The sequence below is a fragment of the Callorhinus ursinus genome, unplaced genomic scaffold (genome assembly GCF_003265705.2).
Source record: "Callorhinus ursinus isolate GAN/ISIS: 27379988/994484 unplaced genomic scaffold, GSC_fseal_2.0 scaffold19, whole genome shotgun sequence".
Taxonomy (NCBI): domain Eukaryota; kingdom Metazoa; phylum Chordata; class Mammalia; order Carnivora; family Otariidae; genus Callorhinus; species Callorhinus ursinus.
In genome coordinates, this window is record NW_027397081.1 from 13006493 (window position 1) to 13025657 (window position 19165).

Consider the following 19165-nt stretch of genomic DNA (forward strand, 5'->3'; position numbering starts at 1 on the left):
GTAGGGCTGCTGGGTTGGGGACAAGCCCCTGACACGAGGGGTCTGCACAGGCGCACCAAGGAAAGAAAATCAGAGGAGATGAAACCATACAAATTTCGGGTAATAGAAAGGGAGGAAAGAGATGTGCGTGTGGCCTGGGGTCTCGGCTCAGAAAGGTCGATTCCAAGAAGACGCTGCTCAACTTTATATTACTTTTCAGAAAGCCAGTGAGCTGAAAAATAACTCTCACCTTTTTTTTTATATTATTATTCGTTTCTTCTTCACATTGTTTTGTGCATCTCAGTTGTTCATTTCTCCCCAGCCTGATTTCATTTGGAGATTTGGCCTGGAGCCTGGAGGGGAAGACAGCCCTTCTTCTCAGAATGCATTTATTTCAAACCCTCGGCAGCCACCCCCTCGGTTCTGCCCTCTCTCATCTTGGGGGGCCAGGTGGGGAGCGGTTGGGGACAGACCCTCTCCTCTAGCTCACGGAAATCTGTGTGTTGTTCGTGGGTGGACGTGGGGGGGGTGTGTGGGCGAGAGTGTTCATGAAAGGACACGCATGTGAGTCTGCATGCATGTGGGAATGCACACGCGTGGGCTTATGAGTGGCTGAGGGGTACACGAGTGTGCACTTGTGGGGCCGTGTGTGGGGTGTATGGGTGTGAGTGCATGCGTGGGCCCAAAACCCCCTCCAGGTGGGAGGGACCTGTGGAGCTGGGTTTTTCCGTTTCCCTGGAGTCTACAGTGGCGGTGGCTGCCTCCTTCACCTTTCACCAAGCTCGGCGAGCCACAGATGTTGTTTGAACCAGGGAAAATGTCAGCCCCCAGGAGGAGCCCAGCTTTAACTCAGAGTGAGCCCCTAGGAAACGTGGCGGTGTATTCTGGGTATTGTGCTTTGGATCCATTTGCATTTGCTCTTTCCAGTGACTAAGGACTGGTGGGTGGGTGTGAAGGAAGGGGGGATTCTCCTCAGTGCCCGCTGCCCCTCCCAGCTCCCCGGACTCCTGGCAAGGTTGAAAGCAGAGGACGCAAAGGAGTAGCAAGAACAAGAGCCCTCCTCAACCCCCGACTTCTCCCCGACTCCCACGGCAACCTCGAAGGATCCTCCTGACCCGAAGAGCTGACTACCTGGTTTCAGGTGGAAGGCCACATAGCCAATGCTGGGTCTTCCAGTGTTTATTATGCCCCTTGCAGGCACCTCTGAAAACAGCCTCTCACGTTCCAGACTGCATGCTCTATGGGGTGAGTGGCAGAGCACCTGAGCTTTGCTGGAGGCAGAAAACTGGAAGATGTGGGTGTTCTTCCCTCCTTCGCTGCCAGCCTCACAGGTAGGGGCTCTGACGGCCCCCTCCCCAAGAAAAGCCCAGTGCGTGGTGTGGAAGACACAGCACCCACAGGCCCGCAGCCCCTCCTGGGCCCTGGTTCATTAGGACCACCCCCACTCTTTCACTATTTAGGCAAATGATGAAATTTTGGCTCAGAGAGGCTAAGTTACTTATCTGGGGGCACACAGTCCCCCAGAGTTGAGTTCTTTCTCACAAGCACGTGACATGCAAGGCTCACTCCCGGGCCAGGTGAGCTTCCAGGGGGAGACAGATCCCAGAGAGTGACAGGAAGAAACACTTTAAGCTTGGGTTCTACAAGGTCACAAGCAGATCCGGACCCTACCCCCAGGGACGTCCAGTGCCTGGCAAAATGAGACCTTCAGTGGGACTGCAGGGTCACTGGTGTCTAGGCCGTGGGCGGGCCCCCGAAGCTGCCTACCAGTTCACCGCTGGATTAGCGCCATCAGTCTTCATCCACTGAGACCTGCTGGAGGCAGGGGATGGAAAGAGATTCTGCACCACCGTGTTCAAGTCACTTAAGATTCTCAGCACCTGCAAAATGACCATGCGGGTGGATGCCTAACTCACAGGGTTGGTGCAAAGTTTGAACATGCTGATAGGTGTGGAAATGCCTTCCATGTTGCCTGGCACGTGGCAGTATTCAGCCGAGGTCCACTTCCCTTCTGCTTCTACAGGCGGGGGGAGCTTTCCCATGGGTGGGCTCAGCTTAGGGCCACCGCTCTGCTCAGCCCCTGTCAACCCTGCCCTCCTCCACCACCTCCACCGGGGGGAAGCTGGGGTGTGGCAGCCGTGAGGGGGGCTCATTCCAGGTGGTCCCCTGATCTAAGGTGGGTCCCTGGTTACCCGTCCCTCCCACCCCCCCAACCTCCGCCTGTGCTTATTCTGTTGAGTTGCATACAGAGCGGGGTAACTTCTGTTCTCCCTTTCCTCTTTGTTCAGGACCAGAAGTAATTGGCTATAGCGGAGAGGTTCTGGTTTGCCGGAGAGAAGGTCTAAGAGAGAGGACAGCCTGTAGGCACCCCGCCTTTTCCGTAGCATCCTAGACCTCCGACTCAGGGAACGTGACTCTTCCCTTTGACAGAAACCCCCAACATTTATGGATAATAATAACTGACATTTTTAAGCCCTTTGCAGTTGAAAAGCATCTTTGCGGCAGAGCATGATGATAAGGAACGTGGGCCTGGGCAACAGAGAGCCGAGGCTGATCCGCTAAGGTTCTGTGTAGAGTCGGTGCACCGATACCAACCCAGGGGGGCAGGTTGTGGGATTCAATGAGGTAACAGATGAGTTCATGTGACCCTGGAGCCTAATTAGCCTAAAATAAACATACTAGCCCTATCTCTGTGACCTTGTGCAAATTGCTTAAACCCTCTGGGTCTCAGTTTCCTTATTTGCAAAATGAGGCTGATAATAGTATCCACCTCATAGGGTTAAATGAGTATTAACTGAGGATTAATGGAGGATTAAGTGAGTTAATATTAATAACATACTTAGGATAGTACCTGCTGCATGATGAATGCTCGCCAGTATAGAATTATAATCCTAACTAGGATTATTGTGCCCCACAACTACCTTTGGAAGTAAGAATATTGTTAGCCCATTTCATAGAGAAGGAAACTGAGGTCCGAGGGGCTAAGTCACTGGCCCAAGACTTGAACTCTAAGAGCTTCTGATGCCAACTGAGTTTTCCTTGCATGCCTCTGACCCCAGCAGCTTTGACCACTTTTCCTCCATGGGGAAACCGTCCCGGGGTGGGGGGGGCGGGCCTCTGGTCTCCCTTGGTGTCCCTCTCTCCCCAGCCAAAGACAGCCTCTCCCTCCTGCCTTCCCACAGAGCAGTGGCAGCTGGCTCAGGCTTTTTCCCCCCGCACAAGGGAGCAGCCTTAGAGGAAGAGGGCCATCAGGCTCCTGCCCTTGGGTTTTCCAGAAATCTGGGTATCAGTGATCCTCCTCTGATTTCAGTCCTTCGGCCATTCGGCGGTTGCGCAGTCACAGCCGTTACTGGGGTGTGTGTGTGTTGGGGCGAGGGACATGGACAAGTGGGGTCTCTCTTTCGAAACCCCATCCAGGACCCAGCAGTGAGGGTCTCCGTGATACAGTGTCTCCCCAAACTGCCCGCACACACCCCCCGGCGCGCGCGCTCACACACACACACACACACACCCACATACACACGCACGGGCGCGCGCGCTCACACACACCCACCCACACGCGCGCGCGCAGGGACGCGCGCACTCACACACCCACACCCCACACGCACGGGCGAGCGCGCTCACACACACACACACACACCCCATACACACACAAGCACGCACGGGCGCACATGCTCACACACACACCCACGCCCCATACACACACACGCACGGGCGCGCGCTCACACATACCACACACACATACACGCACGGGCGCGTGCGCTCACACACACACACCCCACACACACGCACACGCACGGGCGCGTGCGCTCACACACACACACACACCCCACACACACGCACACGCACGGGCGCGCACTCACACACACGCATCCCCCCACACGCAGGGGCGCGCACGCGCTCACACACACACCCACACACACGCACGGGCGCGCGCGCTCACACACACAACCACACCCCACACACGCACGCACGGGCGCACATGCTCACACACACACATCCACACCCCATTCACACACACAACCACACCCCCCACACACACACACACGCACTCACGGGCGCGCACGTTCACACACACCCCGGCGCGCGCGCGCACTCACACACACACACACACACACACACACGCACGGGCGCGCGCGCACGCAGCCCTACACAGAGGAAATGATCAAGTGCAAAGAATCCTCATGTGCTACTTTATATGGCAAATAATTGAGCCGTACCCTTGTGGTCTCAGTGAGGAGTTTCATCCATATTCATGCCTGGCGTTTCCTGTGGAAACGAACACGCAGACATTGCAGCATAATGGTGGGAGCAAGAAATCTCAAGCCTTAATTCAGGCCTCCCACTCCCCGGGCCGGGCTGGGCGCTGCCAGGAGAGCGGAGTTAGATAGTGTTTAAGCAGCTGGAGGCAGCCTGCTCTGCCAGGGGGACCTGGCCTCCTGTCCCTGTCCCACTCTCCTTTCTCTGGCTTCCATGCTTTCTTTCTTCCTCTCCTCTCCAGCCTCCTGGTCCTGGTCCCAGGCCCCTCTTCCCCTCCCTCTCCTTCCTTCTGACCTCCCCTCCGACCCGCCTCCTCCTGCTCACGCCCCCCCCCCCCCCCCACCCCATGGTCCCTGCCTTCCAGGCCTCCAGCCGCGGGGGCCAAAGTTCCCTCCCAGGTGCATACAGTTTCACTTTCCTTGTCTAGTTATAATGGGGGGGGTGCTGGGAAGCTGGTTTGGAGAGTGCGTGTCTGTGAATACCAAGCATGTTAATAGGTTAAAGTAAATCTAAAGTAACATTTGAAAGCAGAGAGATGAAAGCAGATCACAGGCCAAAGATCAAACAATCTAGAGCCACTTCTAAGCCTTTTACAGCTGGAGATTATTAGCATTTGAAAGTGAAGAGCATTACAGGGAGAGAGGGGAAAAAAGTTGGAAGGAATTTTTGTTGTGGAGATAAAAACTGAAATAAATGACAGCGGAAAGTAGAACTAGAAAGAGGCTGACTTATTTTAAAACCACATTAAGACGTGGGGGGAGGGGGGATACCGATGCCTGTATTTTTAGCTCATCACCCCCCTGCATCTGGGCTCAGTGCTGAGGTCTACAGCCCTCCCCGGCCTTCTAGGGGTAGGAGAGAGGTTTCCAGTCCAGGCTGATGTTCCCTTCCCTCCAGCTGAGACAGAAAGCCCTGCTCTGGGAGGGCAGTGGGGGAAGGGGACAGTGGGCTGGGCATGGGGCTGAAGCCAGCCCCTTCCTCTTCACTGCCAGGCACCCAGGGGCACAGCCCACACCCCTCTAGGGGGCATCCAGCTGGCCTCTATAATGCTCCAACGTTGGAGTTCAGAGATTGTCCACCTACGATGTTTTTTTTTTCTGCCGTCACAGGTATGAGCCTCCCCACCACATCTGATAATCTGATAACTCCCAGTCGGACCCGGGCTCCTCATTTGCCAGAGGAGATGGAGGAGGACCCCTTCCCACCTCTGGTGCAGCAGACATTGCTAAATAGGAGAACATCGAAAACCTCCCATCCGCCACGCTTTTAATTTAGTCAGTATCTGTTTTCTAAGAACCTAGTATGAGTTAGGCACGCTGCTAAGGGCAGGGGAAAGTGTTGAACAAAACAGGCAGAATCCCTAGCTATGGGGCTCCCACAATCTTGTGTGAGGGGCAGATATTAAATAAAAAGCTTCAGGCTAAACATGGTGGGTTGATCATCATTTTTTATCACGCTTCCCTCCTGAAATCATGCTAACATGAGATTCAAGCCACTAAAACCCACCAGGAAAAGGCAAGTGGGAAAGATGACAAATGTCATCAAATTTGGGGGAGAGAAAAAGCAGATGGAAGAGTGACAACTGTCTTAATAGAACGGAAGAAGCTTATATGGCCCTGCCTACAGGGAGACATCCCTGGGGAAGGAGGTGTGGCCTCTGGGGACCGCCCCCCCAACCCCAGCCCTGAGGGGCCAGGGGCACTGGGCATTGGCAGGAGGTCAGAAGGGGCTAAAGCAGGGGCCCTGGCTAGACCTCCAGGGTCCCCTCCCTCTCCTGTGCAGTCAGGCAAGCCCCCTTCTCCCAAACAGGGAGAGGGGCAAGCCATCCTCTGAAAAAACTGAACCAGAGAGACTTGTGCTCAGCGATGCCATCTGCATTGACAGATGAGAGTAAAGTATCAGCACCAGGCATAAAACAGGAAGTTTAGGTTAAATTCTGCACCCTGAACAGCAAGATCCTCACCCTTGTTCCCTGACTGAGCTTTCATAATGACAACAGCCAGGATATCCCCAAACTCCCATCCCTCGCCCCCCACCCCAGACCAGTGGCAGGAGAATTCTTCTCTGGAAAAACTGAATGGACCAAGGGGGTAAAGGGTAATACTGAGTGTCCTCCAAAGAGAAAGCCAGCTCCCTGTCCATTCCCTCTGCGGAGAAGCCCACCCGCAAACGGGACCCAGCCGTGCCCATAGAGCTGCCAAGCAGGTTTCTCTAATGACCCACAATCTTCAATATGGACAACTAAGGATCACCAGACATTCTAGGAAAGCCTCCACCATTAAGACCAGACAAGTAAATAGGAAGGGGGAAAAAAGGAACTCAAAAGAAACAGAGACAAGGTGAGGAATAGAAGAAAACTTCAAAAATATATATTATCAATATTCTCAGAGAGATAAAAGCAGACCTTTCACCTGAAATAAGAGCAGGAGAAAGATAGATGATAGATAGATAGATAGATACATACATACATACATACATACATACATACATAGACAGACAGATGATAGATAGAAGATACAAGAATATGGGGCGCCTGGGTGGCTCAGTCTGTTAAGTGTCTGCCTTCGGCTCAGGTCATGGTCCCAAGGGTCCTGGGATCGAGTCCCACATCGGGCTCCCTGCTCCTTGGGAGCCTGCTTCTCCCTCTGCTTCTCTCTCTCTCTCTCTCTGTCTCTCATGAATAAATAAATAAATAAATCTTTTAAAAAAAAGGAAGATACAAGAATAAATAGATCCCATATATAAAAGCAAAGCACAAGGAAGAGCTCTTGGCTATTAAAAAGGATAGCAAAAATTCAGAATTCAATGAGAGGTCTGAAAGATAAAATAGAGGACATTTCCCCCAAAGTGGCACAGAAAGAAAGAGAATAAGAGAAAGACAGATAATGGGAGAGAAAATGAGAACACTAAGAATCAGTTCAGAAGGTCCTGAATTTGACCACTGGAAATTCTAGAAAGGTTTAGAGAAAATGGAGGGGATAATTATCAAAGAAATAATAGAAGAAAATTTCCCCGGACTGAGAGATGTTCGTTTCCAGATGGAAGGGTCATTAAAGGGCCAAGGCATATGATCGTGATGTTTCAGACACCAGAGATGAGAAGCTCCTAAGAGCTTCGAGAATGGGAGTAGCAGGAGAGCCACCCTTAAGAGATTGGAGGTCAGTCTCCCTGGGAAAAAAACATAAAAGTAAGTTACAGATTATTTGATACACTTGCTCATGTGACAAATAATAGCAATAGAGGTTTCCCAGTTCTATTGATTCATAAAGAAAAAAATTATGAGAAGGGTATAGAAAAGCAAGCAAGCCAAAAATGAGGAAAAGCATAAAGTTGCACAAGAAAGGAAACATAATCAGTGTTGAGTACAGTACTGTCTTGGGAGTAAAGAGTTTTTACTTACTCTTGTGTAGGAAGAGTATTGATTTAATTTTTTAAAGTGTGATATAAGTATATTATGGGAACTGAAAGTTATGAGCTAAGACTTGCACCATAATAAGAAGTCAGTAGACAAGGTCAAAAATTGTTCTGTCAAAAAACAGAGTGAGGAAAAGAGAACAGTAGCCGCCTGCCTTGTGTGGGTAGCAGTCAGTACTCAGCAAGAAGGTGTGTAAGGGAACTCCCCAGGGGAAGGGTAAAGTTCTGCTTCTTGGTGGCGGTTTGGTTACATGGTCTTATGCCTAGGTCTGAGCTCGTGGATTGGTACACTTAACATGTGTACATTTCATTGCATATGAAATTTATTTCAAAAGGAGGGGGAAAAAAGGACCACCAGCAAACACCAAATTCTAATGAGATGCTTGGTGAAGTGCTTAGGGATGAAGTGTACGCACATCTGCCACTCACTTGGAAATGCACCAGAAGGTAAAATGGAATGATGGGTGGATAGGAGGACAGAAAATTAAAAAGTTATGTGACAGAACAGATATAACACAATGTTAACTGTAGAGTCTAGTTGGTGGGTTTATGGGCATTCGCTATAAAGCTTTTCAACTTTTTATACATTTGAAATTTTTTGTAATAAGATGTTGGGGAAAGAAGTAGAAGCATGAGCATGTTGTTTGGGTGAAGGGCTCTAAACAGGAGGGGAAACAGCCAAGAGTTGAACGTGAGTATCTCTGGAGGGTGGAAGAGATGTGATCGGGGCCTGCTGCCTTCCATGAAACATCTCTTGACATTATTTGATTTTTTAAATTCTGTGTATGGATTCCTTCGATTGGAAAAAAAAAACAGTTTAAAAAGGAAAAGGACATATTTATTGACAAGTATTTTAAAACATGAAAAGTACTTGCAAAAAAAAGTGTACAATTTCATAATTTGTGAAAGACAAGAGCAAGATTTTAGGACAGAGAGAAGTGGGGTGCTCCTCAAGGCTGTGAGCTGGGGAAGGACTGTCTGGGCCCCGGAAGGTGGGGTTTCAGGCAAAGGGAAGTATATCACAAAGATCCAAGAAGACCAGAGGTCCTTGATGTAAGGGAGAAGGAGGGAAGGAGGAAAGGAGGGGGAGGGGAGGGGAGGGGGAGGGGTGGGGGAAGAGGAGGAAGACAATGAGGAGGGAGGAGGAGAATGGGCCGCCTCTGTGTTTTTAGGTTCCAGGTAGAAAGCCCCAGGTGACCAGCAGGACTCAGAGCTGAAGAGGACTCAAGCTCTTGGCCTAACTGTAATTGCTGCCTTTTTTGTCTTCCAACAGTTGTGCTCTGTTTTTGCATTGTCTGTGCTATGGAATCTCAGGGAAGGTTTTCAGGCCCAAGTGATGAAGGTTGGGGAGAGTGCAACTAGACCGTGGCCCTGGCACTTGTGGGGGAGGGCTCCGGGGGGGAAGATCACTCCATCTGGCCCCCAGCCTCCCTTCGGTACCACCACAGCCTTGGGGTCTCCTCCCGTGTTTAACCTCCGAGGTCCTGCCGGGTGTTGTTAACCAGGGCAAAAGCTGCCTCACACATCTCCTCCCATGAGGCAGACTCACTGTCCACGGGGGTATTAGGCGCAGAATCAAGTGTGTGCCCTTGCTCTTGACCGAAACCCAGGTCCTCATCCCCAGCAGCACTTCCCGGGCTCCCTTTGTCAGCCTGGATAGCAAGAAGCTGGGGGTGGACACAGGGCATCCTAGTGAGAGGGAGGGGAATTTGAAAAGCAAAGTGTAGGGAACTGGGGAGAAACTAGGCTGAATCACTCCATGAGAGCAGAATTCTCCCTCCAGGAAAGTGAAGGGGACTGGGGAATTGGGGGTCCTCCTAGGAACAAGGAAAGGCTGGGGACAGAGGCAGGGCGGTGGCTTGCCCCCTGGGAAAGGTGTCTGGGTGGACTGCTGGATTGTTGGAAGAGCTTCAGCAGGAGCCCGGAGAGCAGGAGATGCCCAGAGTCCAGCAGCCCGGCATGAGAGACAGCCATGCACCTCTGGCTGGCAGGTACCCGCCCCCGGTAACAGTGAATGGCACCAAGCAGGGACGCCCAGCGCTCTGGCACAGAGCCGGCAGCTGCCACTGCTGAGGTTTTTATGCTAATGCTGCTTGTCAAGCCTTCAGCGCTGGGGGCAGCCGGACTTGACAGGGAAGCAGCTGGGTCCCCTGGGTTTTGCTTCCCCTGAGCCTCGCCCAGGTCCTCAGAGATGTCCAGCAAGGACAGCTGGAGGGAGAGCAGGGGATGCTCGTGGAGGGCTGGGGCTGGCAGAGGGCCAAGGGGCCATGGGGCCTCCCCAGGGCCTCCTAAGAGGAAATCCCACCCTCCCCTAAAGCCCACCCACTCTAAAGTGGGAGCCCAATAGCCGGAATGGATGGCACCCCTGGGTTTTCCCCGTGGGAAGGGAGCAGAAGATTCATTCCACGTCAATGATTCAGCCCCAAGGACCCTGCCTGGAGGAATCTGACAGGGGCAACATGTTGTAGAGGGAAGAGCACAGGGCACAGGGGATGAAGACGCAGGTCCCAGCCTGCTTCTGTCACTCAAGTGTGTGACTTTGGCTGAGCAGCTGCACCTCTGTGGACTCCGGCTTCCTCCCCTGTAAAGTGACGGTGATGGCGGTGGTTTAGACACACTCATCCATTTAGCACATATGCACTGAATACTGCTCATGCACCCGGCACCATAGTAAATGAAATAAAGGTCAATAAATTCAGCCTCTGACTTCAGATGGACTGGCGTTCCTGTAGGGAGGATGGGACATGCCTCACATCTCATTGCCCAGGACTTGGGTGCAAGGTACTCAGGGGATCCCGGGTTAGGGCGTACCTCACATGATGTGACACAGAAATGCAAACTGTGACCTCCACCCTCGGGGACACCAGGGGCCTAACCTGGGCCGGAGATCTGTGAGATTCTTGGAAATTACTTTCAAAGCTGTGTGGCAGGCAGGATCTGTGGGGAAATCTGCTTTCTGCCTTTTTCCGTGAGAAGTTGGGAGGATAGGTGGCATGAATGAGCACTGAACTTGGGAGTCTGGAGAGCCATGTCCAGCTCCCAGGAGCTGTGTGACGGTGGGCAAGCAAGGACTTTTCCTGTCTCTGAGTTTGCATGTTTCCCTTGGTAAAATGGGACCCATCCATCCTGAGAATTCACCGCTTCTAAATGCAGAGCACGCTTGCTGAGCCTTTCCAGGAAGTGGTCCTACCCATGAGGCTGCCTGGCTCCTAAGGCTGGAGCCAGCAAGTGTGTCATAGCAGGTAGGACCCCCAAGAATGCCTGATGGGTGAGAATGTGTGCTGACTCATCACCTCTCCGGGCATCTACCAGCATTCCCCGAGACATGTGGGGAATTTTCCTGTAATTGGTTTATGGACGGTTCTCTCAGCATTGTGTCTGGCCATAAAATATACTCACTTCATAGTCACTAAGGAACTGCCAGGCCTTCCAGCTATAACTCTGAGCCCCCGGCCCCTCCCGCCTGGCCTGACACCTTGTTTGGTGAATCTGATTTGATTTTGATCTTAAATCTGCTCTAAATGCCTCTGAGCAGTAGCCACAGGAAGGGTGGGAGTGGCGGAGAGGAGGCGGGTTGCTGAGAATTATGACCCAAGCCCATTAGGAAGGGATGACCGCTCGGCGCCGTCCCTTCTAAATCACGCCTGAGAAGAACGTCACCGACCCCTGAGCAGGCCTCCCGAGCTGGCCAGCAGGGACACTGGCTGGGAGGGCGGGAGTACGGGACCCTCTCAGCCTGGCCTCCATGTCCTCTCTGCTCAGGGCCCCCGGCGTACCCTCCCGGGCCTTCCCGTGGCTGCTGTCTTCTGGACAATCTCCTTCTCAGTCTCTCCAACGATTCACTCCTCCTTTTGCAGGATTCCAAGAAGTTGGTGCCCAAAAGGTCGTGCGCTGGAGTGGTTGGGAACCTCGCGGTAATGGGGGTCCAAATAACAGGGATGACAGTCCTTCCGTGCCAGGGAAGAGCCACTTGGAGGCTCCTGTGACCTCACCTCCCTTCCTCGGAGGAAGGAGCCATGGAGAAAGATGGGAAGTAGAGTCCTTTGCCCAGTGGACTGGGCCAAACGAGCTGCTGGCCGGGGCGGCGGGCCTCAGTCGTGTCTGTTTGCGGGGAGTACAGCATTCTGACTCCAGGAACTCCCTCGGGCTTTGCAACTCTGCTGTAACATCTCCTTGCCACGGGCCGCCCCTCCCTCCTCTCTGCGAGCGTTTGGGTCCAAAAAGGACAGGGCCGTGGCTGAGGGCCTGAGCTCTGAAGTCAGACTGTCCAGATTTGAATCTAGATTCCACCACTTACTGTGTGACCGTGGACCATTGCCTAGCCTCTCTGTGCTTCAGCGGCCCCAACTATAAAGGATAGGATAATGAGAGTGCGCGCGCCTTGGGGTCATTGTGAGAATTACCCGTATACGGCTCTCAGAGCAGCCCCCAGTGCATGTTAGGGGCTACTCCTTTTGTTAGTATTCGCTGGGGTGGGTAGCCGGTGGTAGGGGGGCTCAGGAAGGACACGGAATGTTCACTTTCCACTATACCATGTCTTCCCTATGTGTCCAAGGCCTAGGATGAATGAATGAATGAATGAATGAATGAATGAATGAATGAACGAGTAGCACTGAGTATGAGAGTATGGGGGATGCAAAGACCCCAGGTATTTACCTTCTAGTTGGGCAGCCGGGATAGCCATCACAGGGAGAATGTTCCATGGGCCAGCCCGGCAGCAGGAATTCACAGGTGGATCCAGAAGGCCACCAGCACCAGGAGTTCTGGGAGGGAAAGACCAGTTGTCTGAGGTTAGGGAGTGTCCAGATACCCCCCAAACATCCCTGCCCTTCACGGAGGGAACACTTATGGGACTGAGGCCCCGAGGGTTGCTAGGCGAAGGAGGGTAGGGCCACGATTCACTGGATTTACCCTCAATTAACTCTCCCAAGCTTTGATGCATGGTTAAGATTTCCTAGGTGCCCTTGGTCCCAGCATATTAACCAAAGGATCTTTTAGTGTTTGTGGCTGGGGGTTTGAAAAAATCACAAAGCCATTTTTTTTTTTTCTTAGAGCTAGAGGGGCTTTAGGAATGAACATTTTTACCAGTGATTTTATAGAGGGGAAGCTAAAGGTCAGAGAGTCGAAATGGCTTTCCTAAGTCTGCTGAGCTTCCCTCCCAAACGGGTCCCTTCATTTCTTGTCACTGAATCCCTATCCTCACCACTGGTGGAGAGGACCGGCAATCACTTGTCCAGTTTTAGAGAACTGAAAGTAAAAGCGGAGACCCAGACTGGTGAAGGGGCTTTGGGTAAGCCCTGCAGGTCAGCAACAGAACCGGCAGAATCAGAGCTTCCGACCCCAGTCCAGGCTTTCTTCCCCAAAGGTTAGCTGCTCCCTTCCCTGCCCACCCCGGTGGCCCGCTGCCCAGCACACCCTGATCTTAGGCAACTGGAGCCTCCTGGAGCTGAGCGCCGCGGCGGCAGAGATGCTCCTGCTCGGGATGGAGGGGAGCCGTCCCCCCCAACACAGAGCACCTGGCTGGGAAGCTGGCTTTCCCAACCACCTTTTGTCAGCGGCTCTTCTAAGCAGAACACACCACACGCAGCCTGAGAAGGAGCCTTGAGTGCCAGGGAGGCTCCGAGTCGGTATCAAGAGGATTTTCATAAACACAACTGTCTGTGTCTGGGCAGCCATGTGGAAAGTTGCAATATAACCCACTGATGTCATGTGGCAGGGGAAACAAGATTTCCAGAGGCAGCCGTGCTGCTCTTGCCAACCTCCGCGTGGAGCAGAATCCCAGACAGGCTTTTGAAAGAAAGGGAAGGGGGAAAAAAAATCTGCAACAAATTGCGAAACAAAACCCTGGTTCCGAGGTCTGCGAGGGAGGGCGGCAGGGAAGGGGGTTGGGGAGGGTCTGGAGTCCGGGGAGAAGCGAGCCGGGCTGTGGGGTCACCCCGCAGGCGCCGTTCTGTGAGAAGGTGCGGGCAGCCTCCCAAAGACGCTGGCGTGCACTGACCTCCCCCTGCCGCCCCTCACTTCAGATCCCTGGGCCTCAGAACCACCTGTTTCTCTCCCCTCCAGTGGACTACACTGAGCCCCCACCAGACTCTGGCTCTCCTAGTCTTTACAATCTCGATTTCCGACCCCTGGTAACCCATTCCACCACCTGTTTGGGGATCACGTCTAAAGCCTCACTCACACTTGGGCGGCTTGCAGCTTCAACCCGGTCCTGGTCTGGCACTGGGACAGGGCCCCCAGAGGAGGGGAGCGGTGGCGGAATGGGGTGTCCTTCCTTCTCAGTTGGTGTCTCACAGAACGTTACCTGGCTTCTCCACAGGCTCCGGCAGCCGGCACACCTCGGCCGGGTCGGTTCACCTGTCTGCCCTGGGCTTCTCTTATTTCTACCATGGGGTGCAGGGCGGATATGGTATTCAGGGTTCCTCTGCATTTAAAAAGTCTACCATTCTATGACTATTTACACATAAGGAGTAGCAGAGTAGTGCCGATTACATAAAGGATATTTTGTGGTTTTATGAATACTTCTGGGGATCTTCTTCAAAATTATAAAGTAATCGTTCTAACGGCAGAAAACTTGAAAACCGAGACTAAGCACTAAACAAACACCTCAAATACAACCCAGGTATAATTTCTATTAACATTTGGAATGTGTTTTTTTGGTCTGTAGAGTTTGCATATCCATATATTTTTTAAGTAAAAATATTATACTATAATAAGGTTCTACACTTTGTACTTTAATCATTTTGGAATACACTGTAAATGTTTTTTCTTGTATGGATATTCTTCTGCAACATGGCATTTCTTAAAAGTTATTCTTTCTTCTCATGATTTTTAATATTTGGGAAAATTGCAAATGAAGAAACACAAATGGCCAGCAAACCTATGAAAAACACTTCGCCTCGAGAATAATCAAAGGAAAGCAATGCGGTATTATTTTCACATATCAGATTAGCATAGATTTTATTTTTTTAAAGCTGACACTCTCTAGTTCATTACCTGGATGAAGAAATGGACAATCTTTTACATGGCTGGAAGGCTTGGAATCTATCTATCTGGAAGAGTGTTTTGTATCGAGATATGAAATGTGTATGATTGTTCACTTACTAGTCCTATCTCTGGGAATTGACCCTGTGAGAGTAACCACCTGAGCACAAAAAGATAGAAGTACGAATATGTTTGCTGAAGCATTGTTTAGAATAGCAAAATTTTCGTGACAACCTAAGTGTCCGTCAATAGGGGAATGCTTAAGATAAGTAGGAGACCTACAGAATGGGAAAATAGTATGCAGTCATTAAAAATTACATGCATTGACCAGAAAGATGTCTTGGATATTTTGTGGAGTGAAAAAAATCAGATAACAGAACAGCATGCAAAGTCTGAGCCCATTTACGTAAATTGCACAGATCTGCACAAAAATGCACAAATCTGTATGTGTATCTAGATCATAGATCACGAAATGCCCGAAGCACTGTTACTCCAGGTAGGAGGGGCTTACAGGTGGCAGTCTGGTCTGGGGGTGGGGCAGGGAGAGGATTGAGGACTCACTTTGAAACTGCATTTGCCAACCAGCCACCAAGTTTTCGTGTGTGGTTTTTTTTCTTAGAATGTACGTTCATTTGCTATTGCAGAAAGGGACATTGATGGAGATTAGGAACACCTCCATCTGCCAACAGGTGTTGACCAAAATATTAGCAGTGATTATCTCTTGGAGGTGGGATTCGGTATGTCTTAATTTCTTCTTTGAATTTTTAGTATTATTTAAATATTTAACAAAAAGCATTTTGCAATATTTGTTGTTCGGGAAGGCACAGCCTGGATTTCTGTGTCCTACCTGTCAACATCTGCAACCTTAACCTCTCTCACTTTGCTTTTGCCCTTACCCCCCGAGAACCCCAGTCACCTCCTGCTGAGTTTGGGGTATCACAGTAGGTGCAAGCCTGTGGGCAGGCTCCATGCTCCAGTCTACCTGCACAGGACTCCTGAAGTCTGCCTCTCCCCGCTCCACCTGCAGAAGGATGGTGTTCACACACTTCCATTCTGGCTGAGCAGGGGCACTTGCAAATTTTCATCTTTGCCCCTCGTCTTCCTCTGCCATCGTTTTCTTAGACTTGTCTCTTAGGTTCTGATTCGACCACAGGGAGCTCACCAGACATGGAAATCCCTGCCATCGCCTCTGCTCCTACCCTCAACTCTGTTTATCCTGATAAGATCCAAACTGGCATCTGACCGTGTTCTGTCTTTCATCCTGGCCTGGCAGTTTCAAGTCATCCCTACCACACTTAAGTGTGACAGGGCTCTATCCCACTTGATCCAACAGTTCAAACACCACCTCCTGTGTCCTCCTTACGTGCTTGAGCCCTGGGCTGGTTCTTGTGGACTCAGAAACTGTGAGTCTAGGTCTCTACTCTGGAGGGAGCCATAGGGACTCTGATGGCAGCTGACACTGAAGGTCTGTGACTACCAGGCGCTGTTCTAGATACTTTGCATGGATTGTCTCATTTAACCCTCACTATAACCTTGTGAAGTTAGTACGATTATTATATCCATTTTACAGAGAAGGAAACCCAGGCATAGCTTCCCCAAGGTCACAGAGAATCGGGTGGTAACCCGGCTCCAGAAGCATCCGTCGTAAACACCAAAAGGAGGCCACCTGCTGAGTGCAGTGGTAGACATTTTTAGAAAGACTTCAGGAGTTCAGCAAAAGTGAATCACGAATTCTTTTGGCTCTCAGACTCTTGACCCGCATGCGACCCAGGCAGGTGACCCGCTTCCTCTTTGCTGCTCATCTAACCAACCTTCTGCTTTTATCTCCACCCTGGCATGACACATCGTCTGTGACTTAGACTTAGCCTCCACTCTGAGTGACTGACATCTGCTGGGCTGGCCTCCAGCCCCATGTCCACCTAGCTGGGTCGGCAGGCCCAGATCGTGTCCCACATCATCTCAAACGCAGCCCGCCAAGTGCCCCAGAGCTCTCTGGCTTGGGTCCGGGCTTCTTCCCAATGTGCCATGAGACCTCCCACTGGGGAAGGATTGGTGAACATTGCTCCATGACCCTTTCGCTTCCCTAAGTAGGCCATGTTTTCTGCAAAACTTCCAGAAAAGTTTTGTCTGAACTTAATGCTTGTAAATTGAATCCCACTTAGAATATACCAGAATAATTAGCTAATGATACAACAGCATTAACTTGCATTGAGTGCGCACTACATGCCGGGTACTTTGCCTTGTAACGTCCCTTTAATTCTTAGAACACATCTGTAAGATGGGTACCATTTTCCTTGTCCTGATACAACGAGCGAAGAAACCAAGCCCAGAGAAGTTAGTTGACTTGACCAATGGTCACATAGCTGGTAAGTGGTGAAGCTGACTCCTGGCCCAGCACGCGGTCTACACCATCACTCTGCTTCATCTTGTCAAAGGAGCATTTGGTGAATTCTCAGGCAAATAGTTCCTTAGGGAAATCTATGAGGCCTGCTGGGCAGTTCAACAGCAGGGACAGTCAAAGTTTCTCCCCACCGCCCCCCAGGAGGGGGAGCTCTGGAGCTGCCCCACCTCCACCCCGGCACGCATGTCTCATACGTGCGTGCACACACACACACACACACACACACACACACACGTGCCTTTCCGGTCCAGTCCACGACTGCCTCCTTTTACCTAGGTGCACAGGACTGAGCCACTAGGAGCCAGGGCAATCAAGAGCCAGAAAGCTGAAGAAAAGCAGCTAATACTCTATCTATGATATGCAGCTTTGGTTGTAATAAACACGGCAGTGGAATATTCCCGCAGGGATTTCCTAATGGAGGAGATGGATACACTCCAGAGCAACCCCAGGGGCTTTACACGCAGCTCTGACTAAACTCCCCATAAAATCAATCCTGCCTTTTCACCAGTTGTGACAGGGTGTTCTAATATTAATCCACTCTCCTTGTCAGTCAGCTCCCCCAACAAAGGCTTTAATGATCTTTAACCAGGCATAATAAACACGACACGCTCAAGCACAGAATGCCCGGACCCAGGGAGCCCCCACACCTTACGACAGTGAACTTGGAGGTTAAGGGAGACAAAGGGACCCCCTCAGTCCCCCTGAGCCACCTCCTTTCTCCCTGCAGGCTGGGCGGTGGAGGAAGGCAGTCCCATGAGGGCAGGGGCAGGCTCAGGCTGGCGGGGAGGGCATGAGGGGGCCCGGCCCGGCTGCCCCTGCATCGGCTGGCTAGGGTCTGGACAGCCCCCGGATGCTGCCTCTTCCAGGCAGCATGCTTCTACAGTCCCACTTACCCCTTCATCGGGGGGCAGCCCCCTTCTCTCTGGAGGAAAGGTGGGCATGGGTGGAGGGTCTCAGCAACCAGGGGAAGGAATGCAGACACCGAGGCCCTGGCCTCTGTGCTGGGCCCTCCCCAAACACCGATTGCCCAGACTTGGCAAGCTCCTGCTCTCCCACCTATCCCTCTCTCGCTCTATCCTTCCCTGGACTCTTCCCTGGACCCTCCAGGCCTGTAGAGACTCCAGACAGGGGTGAGCCTGGGACCAGAAGACTGGCAGTGGGGGAGATGGGCAGACAGGTGCTGTCAAGGGTGAGGAAGTGTAGGGGTGGGTGAGGAGGGTCTACACCACTGAAGCCTTAGTCCCTCTGCTTCTAATCCACTCCTGAGTCTTCAAGGCTGCGTGGTGTTTCTCGGAGCCAAGCAGGGGCCCCGCACAGGCTCTGGGGCAGCTCCGAGGCCTCCTCTCTCATACCAGAGCCTGTTCAGGAAGCAGCAGGGTAAAGTGCCCGGTGGCCTTGGCTTGAACCTCCTGGCAAACTCCCTCGAGCGACAGCAAGTCAGAGCCCGGAGTTTGGCCTCTGACTCCAGAAAACAACCCTAACTGGTGGAGATGGTGAAAGCAAGCAACCGGCTGCTCAGCAGGGCCCAGGCCTCTTGCCCACCCCCCCACATGGAGTCTAGCTTCCCTGAAGCTCTGCGGGCCCCAGAGAGCTGTGTGTAAAGCTTGGGAAGCAGAGGCATGTCTCCACTGTTGCAACAGAACTTGGTTTCATGTTTTCATGTTACCAAAAAACATACTTACGAAAAATAGGGACAATGTAGAAAAAATTGAAGGGGAGGCCACAACCTGCATCCACCACCGTTGACATTTGAGTGTACCGAGAACACTTGTCCTTACAGGTGTTGAATTCTGGTTTGGCCTCGGACTTGTACCAGAGACCCGTAAGTGTTCTCTTGCTCACAAGGGACCCCCCTGCGTAGAGGAGGGAGGGATTCTAGCGCATGATTTATTGGGTGATCAGGGCACCTTCCTTAACTCCTGTGCCTCCACTTTCTCAATTATAAAAAGGAGACAGTAATAGTACTGACCTCACGGGGTGCTGATAAGGATGAAATGCTTTTATTCAGGCAAAGTACTTAGAAAAGTGCCTGGCATGTAATAAACATGACCTAAATGTGGTGGTGGTCTCACCAATAGCATCCATATTAGTACTACTAATTGTTACTATTGTTATTACTGTCTTCCC

The 19165-nt window shown here is 51.6% G+C and overlaps 1 long non-coding RNA gene across 1 annotated transcript in view; it reads right to left on the minus strand.

Annotated features, from left to right (window-relative positions):
• Positions 1 to 84: 84 nt before the first annotated feature.
• The window catches only part of LOC141374536 (uncharacterized), a 219209-nt gene continuing 200128 nt past the window's right edge, over positions 85 to 19165 (minus strand). The window contains exons 5-7 of the long non-coding RNA XR_012381515.1: positions 12310 to 12416; positions 1747 to 1859; positions 85 to 332 (exon numbers count right to left, since the gene is read on the minus strand). This is a non-coding gene — a long non-coding RNA (uncharacterized lncRNA). The remainder of the gene's footprint in view (positions 333 to 1746; positions 1860 to 12309; positions 12417 to 19165) is intronic.